General features: G+C 43.2%; 1 protein-coding gene across 5 annotated transcripts in view; it reads left to right on the forward strand.

The window, feature by feature from the left end:
• Window positions 1-22,859, forward strand: part of SEC31B (SEC31 homolog B, COPII component) — a 187,181-nt gene that overhangs the window by 4,460 nt on the left and 159,862 nt on the right. The window contains exon 1 of one of the 5 annotated variants that reach the window (XM_088475646.1): window positions 10,555-10,643. The exons of the other annotated variants lie outside the window; for them this stretch is intronic. The gene's annotated coding sequence lies outside the window, so the exon portion shown is untranslated. Of the gene's footprint in view, window positions 1-10,554; window positions 10,644-22,859 lie in introns of those variants that run through there. 5 annotated transcript variants of the gene reach the window in all.

The raw sequence follows: 22,859 nt of genomic DNA on the forward strand, positions 1-22,859 counted from the left end.
TATTGGATAAGGACTTGATTCGGTGATGGACGCGATGCCAATGTTTCCGCTGTTGGCCAATGTTTTTGTTCTGCACATGCATCCTATTCCCACTGCACATATGTTGCGTTTGTGTACCGTCGTCACTCGCAGTGAGGTTTTCTACTCAGTGATTGGCAGCCAGGGAGCGTTTTTGTGAGGTAACAGGGATGTGGCGACAGAAATGCTGTAGAGTCGCAACCGTTTTCGTGGCGTGTGTCTCAGGCTACGACTACGATCCTTTACACAGTTGGGAAAGCTCCAGGGTCTTACTTGCAGCAGTCCTGCTGAATAACCATGGGGTTACTTAGAAGTTCGATGATCAACCAGTGTGCGTGAAATGCTTGCATCTTTGTACGCAAGCTGTGGAGCTGAGACGCCGCAGGTGGGTGTCTCGATTAAATTATTGGCGGCTGCGACATTTGCCTATATTGGCAGAGCTGCCGTGTACAGATTTGCAGCAGAGGTGGCAGTTGCGTTTGTGTCTGAATCAGGCCTATAGTCAGCAGTGAAACAAGACTTCAAATTTCCTGTGGTTGCGCTTCACTTTTTTGGGGTTGGGGGAGTAAAGTTACTCCCAGCCAGGGTTGTGGATTCATTAAGCCAAACCTTCAACTTTGACTCTTCTATTAGTAAAACGGAGGAGTCGGAGTCAAAGGTTTGGCTTACCGGCTCCACGGGCCTACTCCCAACCTAGAATTTTCCCATATGCTATTTGGACTCCTTGTTTGCTCCAAAACCTCTCGGCATGCTCTCAAACACCGACTTGCTCTGAAAAGGTTCCACATTCTACTCAGAACACCCACTTTTTACAAAATACCCCAGCATGCCTTTAGATCCACCCATACCGTCGTTAGTTGTCACTTGACGCAGATCTCCCATTTATCTTGCCGCTTCCTAAATCAGGTCATGTCACATACATTTTTATCAGGAGCACAAATAACATGATTCTGCCAATTCATGGGTTGTTCTCATACTCTTGTGAATACAGATTCATATTTACACCTGCCCAGGAGATTGCTAAGTTCAGGTAGGCATATAGATAGATGAATATAGAATAAACCATAACCTTTAACATGATTATTTATATGGTGTCCCTTTTAGATATTGTTTAATGTGCTGCTGTGTGTGGATACCAAGCCTGCTTTAACCTATGGAAGCCTAGAACATTGATCATAATTCTGTTTTGCAGTCCGCTTATTACAGACTGATCAGGAGTCATTTTTTAATGTTTGCGTTTTGTATATACACCATTTTTTCTTACATGTAATCATAATATATTTAATTTATACACAACAAATAATTCAGGTAATTACATAATTAAGTCAGGAACCCCTGGTTTGGACATTCATCCAGGTAATATAATATACAAAAAAAATTAACTTGTCTGTGCTGAGCCAAATATTCATGTAGCCCATGGGCTCAAGCAAGTGTAAGTCATTCAGTTCTGAGTCCTATTAAAGATTATGTACAGTTTTGGCCATCAAACATTAATCTGTATGAACCCTATAAGTTCATTAGAGACCAATGATATCACTAAGGCATGGTGAATATAGGTTGTGCAGATAACTAGTTAATATTTTGCTTTTTACCTGATACCTGATGTATCCTTGCCTTCCCATTATCTGTATGGGTTTAAATAATAACCAAGGCAAATAGAAGGTGAAAGTCCGACTCTTCTATTATATATAAAAACACCACAAAATAATAGCATAAATGCAGTACTAGCAAGAAGGTTTGTGGCTGCCTCTTGCCGCAGATGCTTCAGCCAATCCTCCCCTCCATGCCTCCAGTACAGCTGGAGTAGTGACTCTGCATTGACACTGACCGGGTTACATTCAACAACAAAACCCCACCTGTGCTGCATTATAATCCCTGCTGGTCTTAAGTGATTCACTTAACACGTAGGGGGGTATGCAATTTGGAGCGAAAAGTCTGTGCTGGACTTTTCGCTCCACATCGGAGGTTTGACGTGGATTTCCCCATATTAAATTAGGAATCGGCGAAAACGAAAGCCAGCGTAAAAGGTAAGCATCGCAAAAAAACGGGAATTTTCGGGAATTGTTCCTGGGACCCCCCTAAAGATGTTTAGACATGGGGGATCACTATGGGTACCCCCATTTTTGCCTGCTGAAGGAAGTCAGGGTTTGTAATAGCCACGGCAGGTGCATAAATGCGGCATTGAAGAAGGGGTGAAGAATAGCACTTAGATTTCAATTTTTTTTTTTAAAACTATTACCATCAAATTTGGGGTACATGAAAATGGGTGTAAGCATATTTTTGAGTCCCTAAAGTTATGTTTCAAAATTCGTCAAAAATGCCCCTGCTGCTACTACCTGCATTCTGTAAAACCTGCCGCATACTTGGGAACCTCTCTGGAATTAATTTCGGTACTTTAGAAGTTTGTCCCCCTTTTTTTTTTTTTTATTCACCCCAAAATGAAACTTTCCCAGGGGTGCAGGCTATTTTTTTTGTTTTTTAAGCTTGTACCCCTAAAACTCAATTCTGCACTTTTTTTTGCCATGTAAAACATGGTGAAAAGTTATCCCCGTTTTTTCACAAAGACTTTTCGCACTGGCAAAAAGTGGCGAAAAGTCCTTGTAATTGAATACAGGATAATTAAAATAGGCGAAAATTACATCATTGGCAATAAATTATCGCCGATAACGGCTTTTCGCAGCCAAATTGAATACTGCCCTTAGTGTTCCCACTAGGCTGTTTTAGCATGGCGCTGTGCCCTGCTATATTTGAAAGCTCTTAAATAGCTGTCCAAACCAGTGGGCCGCAGTGTCCCATGAAGGGGTAGTTTCTGGTGAAACAATCACTGGCGAGTGAATAGATGCCGTGGCAGAGCTTGGAAGCATTGATTAAAAGGGAGCGCATCTCAAAGCCACGCCCACTTTTATGAGTGAACACACCCCATTTTCGGAAATGTGCGCACTGAAGTACCGTTTTCTGACAGACACCCTGCCTGCCTTAGGCTGGGTACACACTAGACAGCAGCGACAGGACCCAGCACCGGCAAGTGCATAGACACTGGCCAATGTGGGCAAGGATGGTAGGGGCCATGCATTCGGCAGCATGGCCCTCTCTAACAACATCCCCCGTAGAACCTGCATGTAGGGCTGACGGAGGATCTCGCTCACGATCCGTGGGAGTTCGCTTCATCAGCGACATAGTGTGTACACACTAGACTTTGTGCCCGATATGTCGGTCCGATCTGCCGGATCAGACAACATATTGTCTAGTGTGTACCCAGCATAAGCGTGAACGTCAAACACTTATATACTGTAGCACTCTCACATTCTGCAGCACTATTTAGTAATACACATCATTCCCACTCCAGTGGAGCTTACAGTCTATATTACACACACACTGGGGTTTATCTACTAATATGTTTTTGGATTGTGAGAGGAAACCGGAGTATCCAGAGGAAACCCATGCAAACACTGGGAGAACATACACACTTCACACTTTTATGTCCTCGTTGTGGAATTGAATCTACGCTGAGTGTGCTGCCATAAGAATAATAGCAAGCAGGTACACCTATTAATATAAAAGCTGGGCGAGAAGGGGGCGTCCAGCAGGCTAATCCTTTTTTACCCAAAGCCTGACACTTCTGATCTTGCCACAAAAATCACAATAGAATCTATGTGCAATATGTATAAAAGTGCCTGTGGTACTACGTGGCCAACTTGACACACCAGACAGGCAGTGATTTCAGTGTGTGTAGTCTAATCAGTTACAGATAAGGGAGCTTTTCTTCCCTGAAATCTCTGGCCTGTTTAACCATTGTTTTCTCACCTACACCATCAATGCTTTGAGTACCATAAGCTTAGTTAACATCATGTCAATAGAAACGTACACTCATTGACCATCGATCAAACTTTTGGTGTCGTCCAGTGAGGAGCAGGAATTGCTCACTAGACAGCTGCATCTCCATGATTTCAACAAGCAATGATGTTAAGTGATGGAGAGACATCCAGCAATCTTACCACTCAGAGTACGTGCTGCCTATCTGATCTCCAGTCTGCAGGAAATGTCAGCCAAGTATTGCTGTGGGTGCACAAAAATCCTAAGAGTGATGATTGCCGCCGCAAACTTCTTTTTGAGTATTGCTGTACAGCAGTATTGAAAAAGTAAAGTACTTATTTACACCATATATTATCACTCAGTAACTGTCATTAAAGGCCTGTAGTATGCTACACCCAGCGGGAACGCTATCCAGGAGCTACTACAGTATGCCTATCCCCTACCTCGCTGTAGCGTCTTCAGTGTAAACCGAGCATAGGAATGGCTTTTATGCATGGACTTTGGACACTGATTCGTTAACCATATAAACCTTTCATAGACTAACTCATTAAAACTCTTCATTATTTGGTGTTTCATTCCATAACTAAAGAAATTTAATACAATTTTTTGTTTTTCTGAAAACATCACTGTATTATTACTCATAACTGCTTTGGTAAACATACAGTACTGTACAACCTTCAGGTACAGATACGCATTTTAACCATCTGAGTGCAATGGTTTCTCATGTCCAAATTCATTACATAAGCAAATCTCTGAGCGTTGGACTTTATTTAGCCAAAAAGGAATTTCCCTGCAACAAGGTTATGTCTTTTGGTCAGCATTTAACAAATGTGATTTATTGGAACATTTCCTGTCATTGATGGCCATGGCTTATTGATTCTTGCTGAGAATAGCTTCCTTGTCCCTGGTATGAGTGGTATCTCAAAGGCCAAGTTCAGTCTTTTTCTTGCTGCCGCAAATCATGACAGTGACAGATGTATGTAGTGACATGACTACATTTACCTTGTGATACCTTAGGGGAGTTGCAGGAGAATAGAAAATATTTTTTTAAATCCTAAAACGACTTGAGACACCGCTAGTGGCCATCTCAATACAAATCCCAACAGCTGCAATAGTTGCATGTTTTTAAAAACCACTGGGTACGTGATTGCAGCTGTGACTGGATTTGCGCGCACCTCTGAATCAGGTCACTTCTTCTGCCTGCACATGGATGGACATAACGTGGAAGGACAAGTACTGTATAGGCGTGTTTGTGCATTTGGGGACACATGTACATATACACCTGAGAATGCTGTATTACGTATTTGATGGCAGGTGCAGAATGTGTTGTAGAGGATTGTTTAAGTAAATTTTTTTTCGGACAGGAGACTTGGGGTTTCTGCTGTATTACAGGGGTTTTTGTAGTTAGTGATGTGTAAAATGACATGCATGTGCACGTAAGTGTCTATGATGTGTACATGCCATAAACTAGTTACATACAGTGCATCCGGAAAGTATTCACAGCGCTTCACTTTTTCCAAATTTTTTTATGTTACAGCCTTATTCCAAAATGGAATAAATTCATTTATGTCCTCAAAATTCTACACGCAATACCCCATAATGACAACGTGTAACAAGTTTTTTAGAGATTTTTGCAAATTTAATAATAAAAAAACAAAACTAAGAAATCTCATGTACATAAGTATTCACAGCCTTTGCTCAATACTTTATTGATGCACCTTTGGCAGCAATTACAGCCTCAAGTCTTTTTGAATATGATGCCACAAGCTTGGCACACCTATCTTTGTCCAGTTTTGCCCATTCCTCTTTGCAGCACCTCTCAAGCTCCATCAGGTTGGATGGGAAGCGTCGATGCATAGCCATTTTCAGATCTCTCCAAAGATGTTCAATCGGATTAAAGTCTGGGCTCTGGCTGGGCCACTCAAGGACATTCACATAGTTTTCCTGAAGCCACTCCTTTGAAATCTCTGTATGCTTAGGGACATTGTCCTGCTGAAAGATGAATTGTCGCCCCATTCTGGGGTCAAGAGCTCTCTGGAGCAGGTTTTCATCCAGAATGTCTCTGTACATTGCTGCATTCATCTTTCCCTCTATCCTGACTAGTCTCCCAGTTCCTGCCGCTGAAAAACATCCCCACAGAATGCTGCCACCACCATGCTTCACTGTAGGGATGGTATTGGCCTGGTGATGAGCGGTGCCTGGTTTCCTCCAAACATAGCACCTGACATTCACGCCAAAGAGTTCCATCTTTGTCTCATCAGACCAGATAATTTTGTTTCTCATGGTCTTGGAGTCCTTCAGGTGCATTTTTGGCAAACTCTAGCGCAAACTGCCATGTGCTTTTTAGTAAGGACTGGCTTCCGTCTGGCCACTTTACCATACAGGCCTGATTGGTGGATTGCTGCAGAGATGGTTGTCCTTCTGGAAGGGTCTCCTCTCTCCACAGAGGAATGCTGTAGCTCTGACAGAGTGACCATCGGGTTCTTCATCACCTCTCTGACTAGGGCCCTTCTCCCACGATCGTTCAGTTTAGACGACCGGCCAACTCTAGGAAGAGTCTTGGTGGTTCTGAACTTCTTCCATTTACGGATGATGGAGGCCACTGTGCTCATTGGGACCTTCAAAGCAGCAGATATTTTTCTGTACCCTTCCCCAGATTTGGGAGACAATCCTGTCTTGGAGGTCTACAGACAATTCCTTGGACTTCATGCTTGGTTTGTGCTCTGACATGCACTGTCAAGTGTGGGACCTTATATAGACAGTTGTATGCCTTTCAAAATCATGTCCAAACAACTGAATTTACCACAGGTAGACTCCAATTAAGCTGTAGGAACATCTCAAGGATGATCAGTGGAAACAGGATGCACCTGAGCTCAATTTTGAGCTTCATGGCAAAGGCTGTGAATACTTATGTACGTGTGATTTCTTAGATATTTTTTTTTATTAAATTTGCAAAAATCTCAAACTTTTTTACACGTTGTCATTATAGGGTATTGTGTGTAGAATTTTGAGGACAAAATGAATTTATTCCATTTTGGAATAAGGCTGTAACATAACAAAATGTGGAAAAAGTGAAGCGCTGTGAATACTTTCTGTTGCTGACCAGTCCTGCTTATAGGTGGAAATACAAAATTTTTTCACTATTTTTTTTTTTTCTTTACAGTAAATTTAAGCCCTTTTTGTGACATGGTAACATATTTCTAAAACACAAATTAGGTATGTAGAGGGATGTTGTAGATTATACACTGAGTGGCCAAATTATTATGACTACCAGGCGATTTTAGGAAAATTAGCTATTCCTCAGATAATGCTGAAAGGGATGTAGTTATAATCCCAACAGTCGGGATGGCGGCGCTTGGGATGCGGCACCAGAATTCTGACAGGTGCCCGGATTCCAGCGCCGGCATCCTGAAGGTAAGTACTGGGGTTTAGGGGAAGGGTTAGGGATAGGCACTAGTGGGAGGGTTAAGGTTAGGCATTAAGGGGGGAGGTAAGGTTAGGCGCTAGGAAGGGAGGGTTAGGTTTAGGCAGCGGAGTGGAAGAGGGGGAGGGTTAGAATACTGATCGACAGGTTTCGGTATCCTAGCCCTGTCTGATGCTGGCGTCTGGATACTGACCGGTGATGGTGATCTATTCAGAAAAATAGGTTCGCACAGGAAATATAAAGAGTATTTGCTTTCTTCTGCGCAAGCAACATCTTCCCAAATAGATCAGAATAGCCGGGGTACAGTGTGTTGCTGGTGACATTATATGCAACTTCAAACATTGTTCATTCCTAGTTTAATTCTCAACTGTGGAGTACATAAGATAGTCAGCAGTGGTCTCTGCTTATCAGTCCATTCCTCATTTCTAATGCCTACACGTGCTCACTCTCTATTCCCACCAGGGCAGAGTACCACAATGCCATATACAATGGGTAGCTGCTGGCTTAATACACTTTCATCATATCACTGGCAATATTGCCCCATAGACATTCAAGAGAAATACTTCACCACAGCAAATACTGTCAGTGGGGCCATACACATCACTTTCTCCAAGTGAACCTTAAAAAAGGCATATTCTGCCCCCTGTACCCCTAGCCCCAGAGCTACCAACACATGAATCCCAGGAAATCACTTGGGAAGCAGAGAACACCTCTTGAAGATGGGATCTGGTCAATATACCAACAGTCGGGAGGCCCTTGCCAGAATCCCGACCACCGACATCCCAATAGTAAGTACTGGGGTTAGGGACTGGGACTAGGGGGATGGTTAGGGTTAGGCACTAAGGAGGGTGAGCTAGGTTTAGGCTGCGGATGAGAGGCAGGTTAGGTTTAGGCACCGGGGAGGTAGAGAGATTGGGAGGGTTAGCATACTGACAAGTGTTGGTATCCTAACCCTGTCTTGATGCCGGCGTCTGGATTCTGACTGCCGGCATCCTGTAACCACCCCCCTTGAAGAGACCACATGGACAAACACACTGGTAAATTTGTACTGCACAGGTAGGTTGTACATTTCTTCCCTTCGGTTTTCATAGGGGCATGTTCATTCGGCACGCTGTGAATATCTACGGGAAGTTTGGTACAGGAGCTATTCAATTCAGCGCGCTGTTTAGTCCGGCTATAACAACTTAAGTCAGAGCATGACCGTTCACGTGACTTAACCTGGGTGTTTAGTTATGAGAACCGGCATTCTCCAACTACAGGAGGAGGCGAGAAGAAATCCTTTAGTCTGCTTAACAGCGCACTGAATTGAATAGCTCCAGGACCAACTTCCCGGAGATATTCACAGCGCTCTGATTTGAATTGGCCCTAAAGTGATCCAACACACTCAGCCAATCTCTCTCCCAGTTAAAAAGCAACCTGCTGATCAAAAACTCCACACTAACGGCAACTCTGTGATTAACCCAATTATCGTGGTTTTCCTAAACATGTTTGTTTTTAAGGTGCATCAATAAAGCCCAGCCACAATCTCACATTCTTAATATATACAAATGCTATCAGCTTACAAAATATTAAATGGTTTAGAAAGAAACAAAAAGCACTAAGGCTCATTTACAGACTGCAAAATATGGCGCTTATTTGTATATGCAAGTGCTTCTGCTCAATCTAGAAAACACCTCTGTAAAAGCAGTTGAATGGGTAGATGCTTAGAGAAATGTGTTAGGTGGAGCTGTATCACAGCCAAACCTAGTTATTCAATTCAGTGTGACAGCCTTTATTATATGTGTCACGTTTCTGTGTTTGATGAATATTACAAACATAGGGTCAAACTGCACTTTCCTGTCTAAGTGCAGCTAGAAGGTGCAAAGTGCATCCCATTATAAATATAGGGATGAGACCTACTAACCAGGATCTCAAGTGGTGATTCAAGGCTATCTGTTCTTTCCCAGGGAGCACAGAACACCCATGTAAATGTGTCCCTCCACCCTTTTATCTTATTTAAATAATCCTGTCCAGCCAAATTAAAGCTCATTTCTAAAATTCACTGCAAAATCCAAACTTGGGAAAGAAGTCCCTTGATCAGCCAATTTCTCACATCAGCTGCTGCAAAATGTTGCAATTGCATATTTGCAGCAAACTTGGCTCTAACATCCATGCAGTTTCTTGTAGAACCACTTGCGCCAATCTAGGTGTGTGCCATCATAAATTAGCATTTGTAATGTGGCTTTGCACCTTTTATTGGGGGAGTGATTTGTTTGGGCTCTCCTATAATTACCTGTTGACCAGTGATTTTAGATCCCATCTTTGGTGAGAAATACCACACACAGCAATGTATTGATCAATCCTGATGAAGGTGCCAGTCTACTGAAACTCATTGAGCCTATGGTTCAGCTAGCCACATATACCACAGGTTCCTTTTATCAAACGGAGCGTTGTGAGACTCATCTCACAACTTGAACTTTCACAAACCGATACGGAGCTCTGTGGTCACCTGGACGTTCAGTGCACGGTCTCTAATACAAGTATCCCGGCTTTTTTTCTGATCACCCAGAGATGGCTGGTATATCCAAAACCTGCATCAATTCACGATTACCATGCAGGTATATTGTCAACCAACGGTGCGGCAAGCTCCCCTGCTCCTTTATCGGAAGCCGCCCTGCACACCTTCAGAACTTGAGGCCACCCACTCCAGCCCGGTGACAGTCACACAGCCCTTTTGGTGAGTACGCAGTGACCTCACCATTATATTTTATTCACTGCTGAACCCCTTGTTCACCCCAGGAACCGCTTGTGCACCTGAGTTATCCATCTCTAAAGGCGTCATATATGTCGGCATCACAGCCGACAACTGCTAGCTTCCATTCATATAGTCTCCACACCAAAGAACCAAAGAATTATCAGCCATTTCTTATCTAAAAATTGTCAATGTGGACCCGATTTATTGTAATTGGAGCCTACAACACTCAAAAGCTGCTTCTACAAACAGCAGCAAAATAATCTATGTGGAAAAATATAATAGAGGAGTCCAGTTATACAGTATACATAGTGAATACATCATCTTCACTTATTTACGGAGAAATTATTATATGAAAGAGGAACTGGACTGTATATTTAAACATTAACATTCACAACTCGCCTGTCCTGGTTTTGTACTAAATGTTTACAGTAATACTGTTTATGTTGACCATGTAGACCAGTGATTTTCATTCTTTTTTTAACTCTAGGCACACTACGTAAGATCTTAAAATTGCCAAGGCACACCATTCGGCGATGCGGCGTGCACAACCTATGGAAAACATACATATTGGCAGGCTGGTGGTGCTGGTGGCCGAGGGCTTCCTGGCTGTGCTGGTGGCCGTGGGGCGGGCTGCCTGGCTAGTGAGGCAGGCAGGTGAGCTGGTGGCCGCGGGGCTGGCGGGCTGGTGAGACAGGCAGGCTGGCTGGCGGTGCTTGTGGCCGCGGGGCTGGCTGGTGAGGCTGGCTGACTGGGGGTGCTGGTGGCCTTCATGCAGGGCATCTCTAGGGGCTGAGGAGCTGGCGGGCAGATGGTCTGACTGACTAGAAACGTGGCACGTGACCTGTGATGTCACGCCGCCGCATCTGTATTGGTTGTTGGCCCGGGCACGCCTGAGTCTCCCAGAAGAGCTTAGCACTGCCCGGTCCACAGTACGGCAGCTCTGGCTAGTGGATCTAGTTGCCTGTCGACATTTTAACAATATCGACATCACTACATCCCACCTGTCCCAATCAATTGCTCTAATTAATAACATCTTCTTTTCAGTTTTCATTAATTTCATGAAATGTTGTAAATGTGGTGTTATCCATATATTTTATCATTACGTTGTATCTGTAGTATAAAACTGTTTTTATATAAATAGAATTTAATTTAGACATGTTGACAATTACTAACTGTGAGTGCGCAGTCATAATACTGTGTGCTGTTGTAACGGTTAATTTGTCAATCCAAATTAAACAAGGATGGCTGACCCTTGCACTTATCCTGTTTTATCTCGTTTTCTATTATCGTATAGTTCTAATGTACCACAGTGCTCCGCTCTGGACATGCATAAAACAGGGACATACAGAGTAAGTAGACAAAATAAATGCTGGTATAAAACCAAAGGTTAGGGATGGCCCAGATTGAGCGAGTTTACATTCTAATTGGACAGTAAGTGGAGGGAGGCGCCTCTTTAAATGATTCTGTATCTTTGAAGCAATATATGATATTCGTTCTCCACCTGCCATGACTCATGCAGCAAGTCTTGAAATGTAATTTGGTCTTACTCATACTCTTTTATGTATGTGTGTTGCACATTGCTGAATGTTAATTACCTTATTTTAGTGTTACAGAAACAGGGAGTAAACACTTGCATACAGTTTGCTGTCTTAAGCATAAAACCTCTGTCTTTTCACTTTTTGGCTGAATGACAGCAGCTGTCTGACGCATTGTGCTTATTGTTACTTTTTATTTTTCTATTCCCCAATATACTGTGCATGAAGATCTGAAAGAACATGTTAACAGATAAAACAAGGTACTGGATGCAGGGTCATATTTACAGTTGCTGCTGCCCTAGACTTGTGAGTGACTACGTAATTGTGTGTCTGGGTTTGGTACGGGATGGCGGCACAAACACACATTTTGATACAATAGTTGCAACAATAACGCTCATCTCTTTATGGCTTACTGCTTATTGTCTGATATAGAGCTGCTTTTTTACACATAGCAGTGCAGGAATCATGTATTTCTAGAATTTATACTGCTTACTTCTATATAGATCTCACATGACCATGCAAATTGTCCATAACATGTGTTGCATGGATCAGCAATCTGACGCACCCTAAGAACACTGACCAAACTCAAGTGATTGCCACCTCATCCCTTTAATAAGGGACACACATGAATTACACAGACTCTGTGGCTGACTGTCTTCAAGTGTCAATTTCACCTGGTTTTAACCAGCCACAGAACCTGTGTAAGTCTCATGTGTCCCCTGTTAAAGGGATGATCTGGCAACCCTAAGTGTGGCTTCACATATATGGACACATGACTATAGTTCTGTGACTGGTCCACTATGGCTAGCAATATTCTCTCATGCCTCTTGGGTAGTCTACATTGCCCTTAATAAGATTGCATGTGTGAGTACTTGTACTTCCTAATGTTCTCCAAGCAACCCAAACAACATTGTGATACCTTGTGGTATGCTTTAAAAGAAAGTGGTTGAATTAGGGATGTCAACATAGCTACCTGGAACTTTTAAGCGAAAGAAAAGCAGACATTTGTGTCTACCACAAAGGCGAGCCATATTGCAATGACCAATGCCGATTCAAGTGTAGAAGTTGAGATGACCAAGGTTAGAAACGTGCTGGTTGTTACATGTGTCATTCTTGGTTTCTCATGTAGTGGTCAAGCCTTTTTAAATATATGACCTCTCTGTTTTTGTGCCTGTGGCCAACACTGTACAAATAAAAGGAAATTTTGAAATTGTACAATCAGATTTGGTATTTCTACAGCAAACCTATTTCATGAATCCCCAGCCATCTAAACTAGTGATCAGGGGTGCCGAGAGAGGGGGGTGCGGGTACTGTTTACCCGGGCCCGGGCTACCTGAGGGGCCTGGCACCACCCCCCTCCCTTTCTCCCTCCCTCACAGCAGCCCAGCACACAGCGTGTGCTGAGCTGCAGTGGGAGACTGCTCCTATGCCTGTGGAGGGGAGCGATCACACTGATCACGCCCCCCCCTGGCTTTGCCCCGGGCTGAGGGGCTCACAGCGCGTGTCGAACAAAACAGGTGTTTCTCACTGGGAAGGGGCGTAAACACACAATAGTACCCTCATTTAAAATGATGCCACACAGTAGTGCCCCTTCGTAACATTACACCACACAATGGTGTCCCTTAGTAATGTTATGCCACACAGTAGTGCCCATTCAAGTAATGCTACACAATAATGTCCATTCACATTAGGCTACACTGAACCCATTCACTTTGCGCCACACAGAGCCCATTCATGTTATGCCACACAGTAGTGCCAATTCAAATAACGGTACACAGAATCCATTAACGTTACGCCATACAGAACCCATTCATGTTATGCCACACAGTAGTGCCCATACAGTAATAGTTATAACAATAAGTCTCACAGTAATGCCCCTTACACGTTACCCCCCCACCCTTTTCACTCACTCAACTTGTCCCTCTTTGTGTCTCCAGCAGCCTCGCGTCTGCATCCCAGTGCCCAGCTGCTCCACACACAACTTCTCTTGGGCTGCAGCTTATGTGCCAGTTGTGGAGGGTGGCCCAGGTAGCAGCATCTTTGGATTTGTTACCACATGGCTAGATGCCCACAGCAGCCTTTGAGAATGACCTTGTTGCCGCCATTGTAATCTGGCGCCGGATACGAGCCAACGGGAGCACATGGACCTGCAGCCAATCAGCAGCAGCTGCCGGTCCGCAAGCCCCCATTGGCTTGTGACCGTAGCTAGATTAGAATGAGGGCGGCGCTGGCTGTCGGTCATTCTCAAGGACTTCTGTGGTTGCTGGGCATGCATCAACAAATCCAAAAATGCTGCCGCCTGGGCCCTCCTCCGCAACAATGGCCAGACCGGATGGGCAGTCCGGCCCTGCTTAGTGATTGTGACACCCTTGCACTTGATGAAGAACAATCCCCAATTCTAGTTCCTATAAAACGAATGCAGACCCTAACATGACTCTTGATAGTAGCAAGTGATCACCGTCCTCTGGGCCTGATTCAGACCCGCTCGCGAGCGCCACGTGCTCGCAAGCGGGTCGATGGTGGCCCAGTATGCATGCGCACGATGGAGCCGGCTCTGTTGTGCGCATGCGCGAGACCTGGATAGCGACGGGCAATCTGTTGCTCGGGTATTGTACCAAAGGGGGCGTGCTGTCGATGTTGAGTGACAGCACGCCCCCTTTGGTGGGCAGGCTGGGGGCGTGGCTGCCCAGACGGAGGCGTTCCCATGGGAACGCCCACCGTCTGGGGCCGGCCCCACTGACATCGCAAGTGATGTCAGTGGGAGAGCTTGCGGCAACAAGACCCTACCACAAGGGTCTCGTCGCAAGCCCGATGGTCGCGATGGTCTTGACCATCGCGACCATCATCATGGCCGCTCGCTGTGGGTGGTCACCCACAGCTATGCGAACGACCAGGAGGCCGTTCGAAAAAAACAGAAGGCCGGTTCAGAGCGAGCGCTCTGTCAGAGAGTCCGGCTCTGAATCAGGCCCATTGTCCCATGCCATAGCCCCTGTCTCCGCACATAGCACTCTTAAACCCTCATTTTTATCAAAACTTTTCAACAGTTTTTCAAATACAGCTGAAGGAAATGTACTACTTTCAGGATAAATGAATGTTACCCTTGATCTTAACTCTGACATACAGTACCTCCATTTTTTACCAGTCTTTCCAGACACGTCTAGAGAACCAAGCAAGCTAACTAACCACTCTTAAGTTTTATGTGCTATACCAGGGGTACACAACCTTTTCTAGTCTGGATTGGGAGATCTAACTCAGTGAAGGGGCTACAATAAAACTTTACCTAAACATGCAAAATGCACACAGTTTACTAGTAGAAAAGGCCTTGCAGCAAAGAGAAAAATTTGCAATGCCACAAAGCAGGATACATTACCATTGGGAGTGTGGCCATCCCATGTAGGAACAGAGGGCCATCCCATATAGGAACGATGGTGCCCTAGTGCGCATACGCACGACGGAGGGAGCTTCGTCGTGTGCATGCGCGAGACCCGAATAGTGACGGCCAAGCCCCCTTTGGTGGGTCTCGCACCAAAGGGGGCGTGCTGTCGATGGTGAGTGACAGCACGCCCCCTTTGGTGGGCGTGCCGGGGGCGTTGCTGCCCAGACGGAGGCGTTCCCACGGGAACGCCTACCGTCTGGGGCCGGCCCCACTGACATCACTAGTGATGTCAGTGGGAGTGCTTTTGGCTCTGATGGAGCCAAAAGATGGACCATCGCGACCATCTTTTTGGCCGCTCGTATAAGCTGTGGGTGGTCAGGAGGCCGCTCCAATTTTAGGTAGGAGGGCCCTGATTCAGAGCGAGCGCTCTTGTCAGAGTGTCCGGCTCTGAATCAGGCCCAGATTCCCCTTTCCCCCTGTAGCAACACATTTCCTCACCTCTGCAGCAACCCCATAGCAACACATCCTCCTGGACTAGCACTGTCCTCTCTCCATTTCCCTTCCACTACTGTAGGGTCAGTAATTTTGCCATTAAACAGATGCAGTCCTGAGGTTCTTAGGGAATAATTACGCTTTATCTGAAATTCTTTTTTTTTTTGCTTCAGACATTTCGTAAAATATGGTCTTGTGTGCTTTGTATGCAAAAGTCTGGGAATATATTCTACAAAATGCTACAGAAACCAGACATTTGTTGTGAGTTGGCAATTAAATAACACTCCTAATTGCTTAAATTTGTTTTAAATAGACAACATTTGCTAAATTCATTTTCTGAACATTTTGGCTTACTCCGTAATGTCCCTGTTGAGTCGCGCCCAATGAGGAATTCTCACAGCACTCCCTAGTGTTGGGTACAGAAATGGTAAATAAAAAACATAAATAAATGTTGCCAGTCTGGGGCTCCAACCAGCGGACCACATATAATGAGGACAGCCCTCGCAGTTTGTGCATGGCTGAGCTATTCGCTTCCACAAGAAGGACTATGGATTTAATAAGAGCAAAGAACAAAGCATATAACAAGCACTAACAGGATATTAAATGACTGTATCCGGATAGAAGATCGACAATGAATACAGTAGGACAACAGGTTCAAATGGTCAACTTTTTTTTTTTTTCTATGATTCAACATTTTTAAGATTCGGGTTAGGCGCCATGGGGAGGATTAGGGTTAGGCACTAGGGGGTGGGTTTGGGTGAGGATTAGGGTTAAATGACAAAAAAAAATTCAAAAGTTGACCATTTTTGTGTCAACCTTTTAACCCTTGTTGACCTTTTGACTGTCAACCTTTAGGTTATCAATCTTTTATACCACACCTTTAAATGACACAATCGCAAAGGTAGGCAAAATGTGGCTCTCCCAACTGTTTTAGACCTAAAAGTACCAGTACGCCCTGTCATCCTTGACCTGTCAGGGCATGTTTGGACTTCAGTTTTAATAACCTAATGCAAACAATGTACTTGTGTACTGTAGCGTGTTATTTGGTGAGCTGGCACTTGCTGACAAGCAGCAGATATTTTCTATTCTCTAAGAAACCCTTCTGAAAGTATATCATGTGGTCTTCATGACTGCAGCTGATTACACTTACATTAAAATCAGAGTTCTTTTCTTAACTCTGAATTGTTTTAAATATGTTGTTCTGGGGACTCGCTTGCATGTTTTAATTATACGTAATTAAATTTAATTGTTCACATTAGCACTTATACATACTGTTCACTACCTGAGGAAAGTTATTCATAGCATACGACAGGGATCATTATTTGTCCCTGTACGTTTTTTAATAATGATTGTAAATTACCTAGAATGTAAGTTGTTCATATTTGTTGCTGACCCTAAGCTACTTTGTACAGAGTAGGATAGGAACTCTCTACAGAGAAGGGTTAAGCTGGCCATACACCTGCACGTTTTCGGGCCGATTGCCCGATTTTCGATGAGTCATAAGATGGATCTTGTGAAAATCGTGTATTGTTTTGGTAAGATACGATCCGATGCGCGCACCCGTGGCTCCTATAATCGGATCTTATGATCAGATGTGCAGCACATCTTGTCCATCGTATCGTGTGCAGATCGTGCCATTTATTTTGTTCATACGATCCATCGTGCAGCAATTCAAGTCATTTCAATGACTGTTTCCCAATGAGCATGTGAGGCACAGGATGGATCATACGACAGATCCCGTGTTAAGAAAAACAACAAATATGCTGCCTGGACTGCCAGGGAGCTCCGGTCGTGCAGGTGTATGGCCAGCATTAAGTTTGAAAGAGATGTTTGAGATTTATGTTTACTTGTGGGAATAAAGATGCCTTACAAGGTACTTAATAAAGTTTAGATGGGGTTGGGGGAGTGACGTGGCCTGACAGCCTAACAGACCATGGTTTTTCTCTGTGCTCCGGAGAAGTTTGCCAAAATGTACCAACAACCTCAGACTTGTACGATCTAAAAGGGTCATCATGCCATAGAAAAACTATTTTTCCCTAATGGCTGTTTCAGATCTTGATTTAAAGTGATAAATCCTGCCTCCCACCTTGTTCTCAGCTGAGCCTGCTTTAGCCATCTTTTATGGCTCCATGGATCTAGGTTCAAACAACTATTATTATACTGATACCCTAACTGACGCCCTCACCAAAATACTGCACAAAGTGAGCACCATACTTGGGCTAATTCAGCCGTGCACGCACATGGCAGTCTTTACTATTTATGAACCTAGGGACACCCTCGTTGTGGGAAAATCAAAGACCAGAAGGATAACAAATAAGCACACTTCAAATAGGGATTTTATATTTCCCATAAAAAAAGAAATACTGCATCGCAACTTGCGTTGCCCAGTGTATATCCCTCCTTGGTGTCAAGATATAGATGAGCATTGAATATGCCCAGCAAGCTTTGTATTCTTCTCAACTGTCATATGGGTACCCGTACCAGCAGAGGCTGAGCACTTTCCCCAGGTTGATGTCAATATTGGAATCTCTGTGCATATGTAGAAACTCCTCTGTACTTTATGCAAAAACATGGTAACGTCCTATGTTCAGGGCAGCTAACTGCAGGAGATTAAGGGGGCTAGGCTAATTGGGTTGACAATGAAAATCAATACAAGTTCTATAATAGGTGGTATTTAGTACATTTGTGGGATTGCTCAACTCTATCCTCTTCTGGGCTTATGTCAGGAGTTTGATCTTCACCATCATAGGATTACGGATCCCAGATTCTCAAGAACTCCTACTACTTTCTCTTTTGATACCTGAGGTGGCCAAATGCACCAATAAATTAATTAGGCACACCGACACAGATGTTTGTTATCACTGCCTTCTGGAGAGACTTTGGGGTCTATTCAGCATTGATTTTTTTTTTATATAAAAAATACGGAAAATATGAATTCTGTATTTTTTATGTAAATCCCCAATTCAGCAAGGGGATAATGGAGAAGATAACGCAATTATCTTCACTAATTCCCATCTCGCTGAATACCGCACTGTAGGGATTAGGCCATTGATCTCTACAGTGCTTTCTAACACTTTTTGCTATTCAGCAAAGCAAAAAGTGTTAAATCACTTAATAAATATTTCCTTTATATAACGCCATCTCAGAATGGCGTTATATGAAGAAAATACTTAAATTTCCTGAAAACTGCAGGAACAGAGGGGAATTTTCCCATAAGTCCCTGCAGCATTTTGTAAGCCCACCCAGGCTCTGTCCCTGCTTCCCGGTGATCGGCGGCAGGTAAGTCACTCTAGAGGCTTTTAAACCCCCCGAAACTGATTGACATGTGTATCCAGGCATTATACTAGCCTGTATACATGTATATTTATGTGTGATTATACTTAACATTTATATATAAATGTTAAGTATAAAAGCACATAAATATACTTGTATACAGGCTAGTATAAAGCCTGCATACACATGTCAATCAGTTTCGGGAGGCTAAAGCTGTACTTATACCCTCCGCGGTCACCGGGAAACCAGGACGGAGACTGTTCCCAAGCGCATGACTGAGCATGCGCAGGGAACACACAGAAGGGATTGTTGTCGGAATCCCGAAAACAATCCCTTTTGTGGCATCGCAGGGACAGCGTGTTACCGCAACCACTGTCCCTGCACAAAATAATGCTGAATTACTTACGTATTTTATCATAATTGCTAAAAAATCGTGACGATGTTGCCCGATAATATTCTGGGCAGCATCGTCACTGTTGCTGAATAGACCCCTTTGACCCCTATGAGCTTGCATCAGTAAAACCCGGCACATATATTTAATAGATTTTTTTTTTTCTTTTAGTAGCCCACTACGTGATTCAGAAATATCACTGAGCATTGTTGAAAACTATAACACTCGCACTCTTGTGTCTCGTGCGCATCAAAAATGCCATTCTTCCACTACTTTTTTTTTTCCTAACAAGGGACTCCTCTTATTTCAGCCCGATATCCATTTTTTGTCTCATTTGCAATATATTAGCAATATGTTGGTCTCCCCTTTATCAGCTCCACCCCACACCCTCTCATCTTCAGTCCTTCTGCTCCTCTCTGGTACTACTTGGCCCACTTCTTTCCTTGGGTAGTAAAATACTACACCAGTGTAACAACAAATACATGTATAATGCTTTTTAGTAATCTGTTGTAATTATCCGATCACTCCTGAAAAATTATGTTTAATAAGCTCAGTACAAAGACTTATCTAACAAACTTTTTGTACCAAGAACCAGACAAGACCAGAATAAAGGCTGTTTCACCTTAAGCATAGGAATGTGTTTTTTGCCGGGAGGTGGTTAAACTATAAAACCCCTTACCATATGTGCCAGACATGGCAAATTCACTTAGACTTAAAGAGTAATCCCTATAGCCATAATTTGTAGATGGCATTGTGGGGATGAATGATCCTTGGAAGTCCTATTTTTGGGGTCTAGAAGAGTCCTCCTCCTAATGAAGCTACAACAGCAAATGTCACACTAGGGATTTTGTTTTGCCTCCCTATGGAACAAATCAATTCAAATTTATATAGCACTTAAGTCAATAGACCTGTATCTTTTGTCAGTTTTGCAAATTATGTAACTGTGTCAATGGAAACCGGTACCTTTTAACAAATACTATACAAAAATACCTGTTGTTGAATGGAGGAAAAGAAAAAAAAAGTGAGTATTGTAGTTAAACATCAATGCTGTGACAAGTAATAAGCCTGTAAGTTATTTGACTTGTATTATGGATGGGTGGATGTATCCCCTCAGTAACCAAAAAGGAAGCACTACTGTATCATGAGCTGTAATAAGTAGAGTTACAGCAATACAGAGAGACTATGGGGGGTATTCAATATTGGAGCGAAAAGTCCGTGCTGGACTTTTCCCTCCACATCGGAGGTTTTACGGGGATAAAGTATTGGGCGCGTGCCCGTTTTATCCCCATATTCAATTTGAAAGCTGCGAAAATGGGACCCGGCGGAAAGGTATTGTGAAAAATTCGGGAATTTTCGGAAAAGCATCCAGGTACCCCCCTAATGATGTCCTGACATGGGGGATCATTATGGGTACCCATGTTTTGGCCTGCGGAAGGTAAGTGTGGTTTTTAAATAGCCGCGGCAGGTGTTTTTTCCGACAGGGAAGAAGGGGTGAAGAAGAGCGCTTAGTTTTTGTTTTGTTTTTTTACAAAAAAAAACTAGGTACATCAAATTTGGGGTACTTGAAAATGGGTGCAAGCATAGTTTTAAGTCCATAAGGTGCATTTTTAAAATGCTTCAAAAATGCACCTGCCACTACCACCTGCATTCTTTAAAACACCTGCCGCGTACTTGCGAACCCCTGCAGAATTTATATCGTTAGTTTAAAACTTGTTCCCCATATTTTTTTTTTAACCCCAAAATTGAACTTATTTTTTTTTGGGTGTCCCTAATTTTATTTTTTTTACTTTTTTTTTTGACACAGATCGTTTTTAATGACCACTCCCAGGGGTGCATGCTATTTTATTTTTTTTTTAAGCCTGCACCCCTAAGCCCCAATTCTAGACTTTTTTTCGCCTGCTAAAGGCTGGCGAAAAATTATCCCTGTTTTTCTACATTGACTTTTCGCACCGGCGAAAAGTCAATGTAATTGAATACGGGGATAATGAGAATAGGCGAAAATTACATCATCGGCGATAATTTATCGTCGATAACGGGTTTTCGCCTCAAATTGAATATGGCCCTATATGTGAAGCAGGATGGAGGGTGGGAAAACTCCTCTCTGCTGTGTTTAACCAAAATGATGACATCATTATCACTACGTAACAACAACACCAGAAGGCTAAGTCCTTACAATCCCTGGTCACGAAGCTAAAACAAGTGCGTTGAACCTGCCATCATAGATTGGTTAAGAACCCTACTACAAACAGTGTGCTGTGCCTCAGGGTATTTCCAAAAAATATTAAACAGAAAATAGTATCAATTAAAAGTCAGGGATGGCCTTTGTGATTTGTAGTATTGTAGTTAGCAACAAGCCACATTTTTTATTATCTTTAATTCATGGGTAGTATCCATAAATGTACTGAAGGATTGGCAAGCAGAAATATGTTGTCCTGAGCTGAACCAACAATAAATGTGTATAAGATTTTACATTTTAATTCTATTCCTCTCCTTATCTCTGTGCACTTGTGTGTGTGTAATATCAGTATAATTGTGTTAGGTCAATTTGTCGTCAGCGGTCCCAAATCTTAGTGCTTTAGGATAGCCCAGTGATTATGAGGGTGTTTAGAGACTGCTTTCCTTACTTTATTAATCTATACTATGATGGGTATCTCTAAGATTAAGAACTAGATATCTGACTGAACTAAAATGATTAATGATGGTCCTGATTTTTCAGCAGAGACTATGAGAAGCTTCTTGGCACTCAGAAGCACTTTGAAATATTTTCTTGGAAGGCTGATCTGCAAAAGGAGAGTGCCCGAATCTCCTCCAAATGGATGACTTGGCAGAGCTCCTTTCAAATCCTTTGCCATAGGGCATCTAGTGGCTGCACATATCTAGGTTACAAGCTCGTTAATTGCTAGGCCAGACGAAAGTCCACTTCACAAACCTCTGCAATGTCCTCAGGGGCTGTTTTGTGTTGACCTGTTATATAAAAATATATATAAAATGTCAGAAGTGTAACGTGCTATGTGAAATGAAATACAGTAGTGTGAAAAAAAAGTACTCACTATTTCAAATCTGTGATATTTTAGTCCACGCTCAGGGGCCCATTTATCATTTTAATATTTGCGGTGTATTCTTCGAAAACACACGTTTTTGGGGGATACCCGCAAATATGAAGTATCCCCCAAATGTATTATATAGGGATTGAAACGGAGATCTCTAATATTTCCATTTACGCCAGCACCGTAACGACCATAGGTTACTATGGGGAATGCAATGCTGTCAGATTTACCAAGTTCACGCAGCTGAAGAAGGCGTAAGCCGCTGTAGCCTATGGGCTACAATAACATGTTGCATAACTACCCTGGAGATGGTTTCTCAGGAACCCTCACCTGGCAATGGCCGCCGAACGTGTGGTCTGCAGACCACAGATGCGCCGGATCCCCGGCACAGGAGTGATGAGAACACTGACGCGGTCACTTCACTCCCGGCTCGTCGCAGGGACGGGCTGCTTTCGGAGCCCCTTTCCCTACGGGTTCATTTCTATGATTGCATCCTGCAATACGATAATGGGCACTAGTATCGCGTCCAGATCACATTGCAGATGCGTTCATTAATAAATGGGCATCTAAATTCTACATTTTATAAACGTAATCTCGTGACAACCCAAAACAGTTTTAACTTGGCCTATTTTATGTTCAATAAATAAAGACAAACGTGAACAAACCACGTGTTAAAAAATTAAGTACACTTAACTCTTTCATATCCGTAAAGAAGATAATTTAAGGCAGGTGCTGCTAATCCATTGCACTTCATCA

This window comes from Taudactylus pleione, unplaced genomic scaffold (assembly GCF_031769625.1).
Source record: "Taudactylus pleione unplaced genomic scaffold, aTauple2 ptg000016l, whole genome shotgun sequence".
Taxonomy (NCBI): Eukaryota; Metazoa; Chordata; class Amphibia; order Anura; family Myobatrachidae; genus Taudactylus; species Taudactylus pleione.